Raw genomic sequence first — 6,431 nt, 5'->3', positions numbered from 1 at the left:
CGTAAGCGGTGTTTTCATAAATTCGTCGTTCCGTCCGGTGCACATGCGCTTCCAATATTATTCGTTATATTCGACTTATATATTTATCAATTTGAATTAATAAGTAGAAGATAAGCAGAAATAGAAATAAATATTTATAACATCTGTAAATTTTTATATATTTGAATTTGTCTACTTCGGACATCATACTAGAAAATTGTTGACCACATTTGTACATTTTTTTTGGCAAAAGTTATAAACGTACAAAATTAAAAATAATATTTTGTATAAAACGTTGTCTTCTATTTACAGCGGGCATGTTAAAAGAGGTCACCTACTTATCTATAAAAAATAAGTTACGAGACACATTTTTTACTTAAAAATGTAGTTAAATCTGAGCTCCCTCACCTTGGAATCATAATATCTGAATAAAATATGTTTAATAGTGAATAATGATATGTTACGCAGAACGCAAGCTATATTTAGGAAATCTATACATATCGTCGCGATCAATTATTAATTAAAAACGAAACTTCCTTATAAGACTTCCTTATTATAACATGCTGAAATTACTGCAGGCCGAACAAATTAAAAAAAAAACAATATCTAATTAATTACATGTTACCTGAAATAATTCTGGCCGGCACGGTAAAAAGTATCGTCGTAATAAAAAAGGAAAATATTTAGCAATAAACAAAATGTTAACCATTTATTTGTAACTGATGACTACTGTTTATTTTGAGGCTACGTCTACAGGTTACCGGGCTTGAAGTGGTCTAGCGCTGAGAGTGCTAGACTAAATCTCTTTAACTTTAACTAAGCTGAAAGCCTCTACTACCGAGTCGTCACTTTAGTTAATAAACACGTGTATACAAGAGTGTAATATTGGTCGTGTACATTAAACTAATTTTATTATCCGAAAAGCTAAAATCTAGGAGAGTTTTTTTATTGAAGGGCTAAAAACGAAGTATTAGGAATCAAGTAAAATATCGCTATCTCAAGTACTAAGACATCAAGATTATTTTAAAAGAATAACCAATATTCTAAGATTGGTATATTTGGTTTATCATTTGAATTAAAATACAGAAATCCAAACTGAGTTTATTATAAATGCGGGATAGTCGCTTAGCAACTTTTGTTGCGTCACCGTGCAAACAATTGCCAACTTAGCGGAGACCTTGACTGTCGCTCTCAACACTGGGGTGATCAACTTTCGCGCAGGTTAAAAATAATTGCTAATTGGCAGCTGCCAGTGACGTGATCAAAATCGGCCTAGTTGTTTCGGAGATTACTCGTAACAAATGCAAACTTGCAAACAGACAAGCAAACATTGTAATTTTAATATTGTATGATTATTTAACAATAGCTATCGGCCACGACGCCGTCCACGCGGATTAAAAAAAAACTAGAAATAGCTTTTACACCATGATTTCCTTCACAGATAAAATTCAGAAATAAAGTTATATGTTAACGAATATCCTTGCACATTACAGTGTAAAGGCGTCTCGAGTTTTGTTTCTATTCACCCCTATTTACAGGTATCATATGATACGCTTAAGTCGTAATTTATATTCATATTTAAAGTTAAAAACTAATACAAAATAAATGAATTATATGTCATAAAATAAATGAATCAGTGTGAATATAAAATGCTTTCCTAACCCCAATCAAATTTGTTTGATTGACTCTCATTATATGTAACACGTCACTAAACGATGTTCATAAATCCATGTCGACGTAAATCCGACTGCACGGAATTTAACAACTATAATTAGTTTCCAAATATATTTGTCAGATGTACGTTTGTATAGTACGAATATAGCAATTTGTGTGGCCTACATTTGAATTTTAGGACTCCATTTTTAAAAGTAAAAATAACGTTTTTTTACATATGAGTTATTTTTGTTTGCATGCGTTAAAAGCAGAATGGAACATGAGATAAATACCATAGTTTGGTACACACTAATATTTATGGATGTAGTGTTTACAAGTCGGTCCTTTGTGCACTCCATGCTGTATGTTCGGGGAAAAAGTAATCTTAACAGTGGTAGAGCCCGCTTTAACATCTTCGCACGAATTGGCCTGGCTCGCCCGGTGAAATACTACGACCACATAGAAGACAGGCGTGAAGTGGAAGCAATTCCGCGTTTCGTCTGATGAGTGTGCGTCCCGGAGGCCTAATTTAGTCCTCTTTTCCTTCCCACCCTTTTTCTTATAAGGAAAAGATGGGAAGTGGAAGTGGACTTACCGGATGAGAAGATGAATGGAAAGCGAAAATATTTTTTCTTTCTGTGCATCCTCTCCTCCATCGATTAAAGGTAGGCAAGACATATGCAATTGCGTATGTCTATGGGCAACGGTCACTTCGCTATTTCAGTGATTTCAGGTGACCGCTCGCTCGTTTGCCACATTATGATATAAAAAAAACACAATTTTTTATCTACCCACACTGATTATTTAAACTAATACTTAATGTTGTTTTTTCAAAACTTCCTAACTTCTTTTACTTGTACACAATTTTGTGCGAATAAGAAATTGCTACCAAAGAAAGAAGAAAAAAGTATATGAGAAATGTTGTCAGATAAATCTTCACCGTATTTAATTACAAGGCTGCAACTCCGCTTGGGTTTTGTTCGGAGACTTATGACAACCATGTGTCATGTTTTATAAGTTACGATCTGTTATACCGTTAAAGAAATTCCTGAACACGGTAAATGTTATGTTATACCGTTTATTAATATAAATCCCTTTAATTTTGTATGAAACCAAGTTGAAATATTAATTCATTCTATCACATTGGATAGTGACAATCGCGATGACTTTGCGATATAAAATAATGTTGATAACAAACAAACTTGATAATAGTAAAGACTCTTCGTACATAAGGCAAGTACACAGCTACGCAAAGCTTCAAAACCTGACGATTCTAGTCGCTAAGAGTATTCTATGGGGTGAAAGAAATGTTTTAAAATTACGTTATATTTCACAGTGTTGACTTAATAAAGGTATTAATTAATACACATGGCTTTCGTTTGCCGATATACAGTGTATTAATGTTACCATTAAGTAAAAAACGTTACAATACTTTCTGGAGTCCAGCCAAAAAATATGTGCATTTGAAAAGAAGTTAATTCAATAAAATTCAAACATATAGATTCTAATAATTTTATTATAGCTCGAGATTCCATTTTGAAATACTTGAATCAAAAATTCATGTATTCTAATTCTTTTATAGAATGTCCAACATATTAATGAACCGATGAATCGGTAGAAGCAACCCATACTTAAAAGTACAAGTATTTGATATAAGTAAATTAAAAAAAAAAGCACGGGCTATGACTTTTCCTTAAAATAGTTGAAACGTTCAATTTCGTAAATCGTATAAGCAAGATAAGGTCACGCTTTACGAGGGATGAAAGTGGCGGGTCATCTCAAAAGAAGCAATTCTTGCGGCACTAGATTGAATGCAAAATTGGATGAAACTCTAACGGCAAGGCTCTAGTATAATGTACGGTTTCCATTGCCGAAACACATATACAAAACAGATTGCTGTCTCTTTCATTTTCAGTGAAAAAACAGAGATAAAGAAGTATGAGATATTTCGGTAAGATCTATCGTACTTAGTACTGTGATAATGATTTAAATAATAAGTTGTGGTGAATTTAAAGGCGAATAAGATATTTATTACAGACTTTTTACTTGTATTGTTAATAAAAACCTCAGAATTTAACTAAAATTTACAATTAAATTAATAAAATGAAAATCTTTAGAAACATCGGAATAGTTAGATATATAAAACAGTCTTATTATGGTTATGCCCAAAGAATACTGTTCACACACACCGTGTTTACCTGAAAAAAAGGTTTCCCATGTTTCAGAGTAAAGTATGAACGTGACGTCATGTCGATATGGGGAGAATAAAGCGAAGTTGGCTATCATTGTTTTATTATCAGAGAACACGAGGTAATGAGTGCCGTAAAAAGAGGACGTGTCTCAGGGAGCTTATTACCATACATAATTAAACGCGCCGCTGCCTCCCAACTGTGTATCAACAACTCTGACTTAAGTTAATTAATAAATTTTAAATCTGCTTTTGTGTATACACTGTAATATCTTTAGTAAATTTCTCTTTTAGGATACAAGACTTAGAAACAATTTCCTCTATTATTTTACAATATTTAAAAAATAAACTAATATAATCTTATTGTAATTTAGATTGATTATACACCTTGCACAAAAATAATCCATTTAGTCTTACATATAATTGTACATAGTAGGTACCTATCATATTTAGTCACCTATCACTCATACATTAAATAGCCATCATACATTTTTATAGTATTATCTTGTTCTAATTATAAATGCAAAATATATTTTGACATATAATGAGTTCTTTCATTGCAAAGAGGATTAACTCATAAAGTCCTCAATTTATTAAAATATCCAAGTTTTTATAGTCGTTGCAAGTTTGAAGTAACATTTTTCAGCTTTATTAAATTAAGTCACTTTAATTCTCCATTTCTCTGAAGAGGTATCATCCAAACGATTATAATTATTTTATTTAAAAAGTTTACGAAATATTTTAAATATTATTTGCCCAGTAGCTTAATGAAAGCGTATACATCTCGAGAGTACGTAGTTGAGGATATAATAAACTTCGTAAAGCTATTTATTTCTCATTAATGTAACATTTAAAAAAAATGACCTATTTATTTTTCTTTCAGCGTCATTGCCTTTGCGTACTTAACCATTAAAATTACAAAACAAGGATTTCTAGTGTCTCTGAACGTTTCCGAAACCAAAATCTGTATAAAACATATCGTCATCCTTATCATAATCTTTGACGAAACTGAGAAAACAAATATGGTTTGAACGAGAATTTGGTCTGAGAAACTCGGAATAAGAAATACATTTACGATGATTATATCAGGAAGTAGTAACTAGCTTGTTAGATGTTGCGTCCGTAGATATTTATGTTGTGTATATATATGGATGTAAAAGAAGCGAGATAATTCACATCAAGTGGAAATCCCTAATCCCTGTCTACCCTTTAGATTATTAGCGTGAGTGTATATACATAAAACTTATACAGTTATTCAGTTTATAAAGGCAAGAGGCCGCAAGTACGTCAGCAGGACGACCCTTGGGATAGACTCATTTGAACGTGAAGCAAATTTACACGAGGCCAATCTAATCCTAACATGCACGTACGAGATTACTACAACGCTCTTTGGCCTATTCCTTTAATTTCGATATGTTACCGTCTGTGTAAACTAATCTTTGAGCTTCAATTTTGATATAAAGTTAACTATATCTATATTTTATTTACGTTACGTCGCTATTCCAAAGACTTACATCACTATATTGTGACTATTTATCCAATAACTAAATTGATTGTTAAAGCCTATTTTCAGATATAATTACGAACAAACACCACGTGTATAGCAACAAGATTATTTAAAATAAAACTGAAAATAATTGAGGTTGTTCTCTTTCGTTTTCGCCTTTCTCGGCATCCAATTGGATCGCTATGATTACAAACTCAATAACTGGATTTTATTAAAATTCAATATGTTTTCAAATGCATTTTGCTTGTCCTTGCAGTTTTTATTAAAAATGTTTTCGATTTGATATCGAAACGAGTTTTTAGTTTCATATTAAATATTTTAGTCATATTTTTTTCACCATTAAATGAATGCAAATGACAAAAGTTTGTGTTATAAAATGAAATATGATTTAATAAAAGACGGTTAAAATTTAACCGTTCCACTAACTTAGCGAAAGGCTTAACCCTAAGGATTATAAAACTTTAATCACATAAGATGAATAAGGATGAAAATGGTATAAATTCTAAAAGTATTATAAACTATCATACTTTTTCTCTAAATGGAATTGTTAAAATTACTTGATGAAAAATTACAAAATATTTTTTAAAATATGTCTCGTATAATTACGGTTAAAAGTGCAATTGAATGTAGCCTTGACTTTATGAATTCGTATGAAGTTTTGTGTATTTCAGCTTTTAAACCAAAATATGAGTAACTTCAGTTATTTAGGTTAAACAGTATCCATGACCTGGGGGTATTCTCTGTGGCTTACCAGTATAAATGCAGATAGCACCAAGATTTTCTTAATATTTCATTTCACTACTCAAGGCCATCGTCTATTTTACGTTTGGGTTTAAAGATGATTCTCAAATGTCACCATAGAGAGAAAAATGTGAACTTACTTTCTGAATACATCTCTAATGACTTTTTGACTTATATTTACGAGAAACAGATGGTTTCTGAGACCAAAGACTCGGTATAAAACATATCGTCGTCTCTGTCATTATATTTGACAAAACAAAAAACAATCTGGTATTTTATTATACATATAAAAGTAAACAATTTATTTTTGTATAATTTTATTTATTTTTAATGATTCGGAAAACAAATGCCGCGAGACTTTTT

Source organism: Papilio xuthus, unplaced genomic scaffold, assembly GCF_000836235.2.
Source record: "Papilio xuthus unplaced genomic scaffold, Pxut_1.1 DF826923.1, whole genome shotgun sequence".
In the NCBI taxonomy this organism is placed as follows: Eukaryota; Metazoa; Arthropoda; class Insecta; order Lepidoptera; family Papilionidae; genus Papilio; species Papilio xuthus.
The sequence above is the reverse complement of the archived record's forward strand: the minus strand, read 5'-3'. Positions refer to the sequence as shown.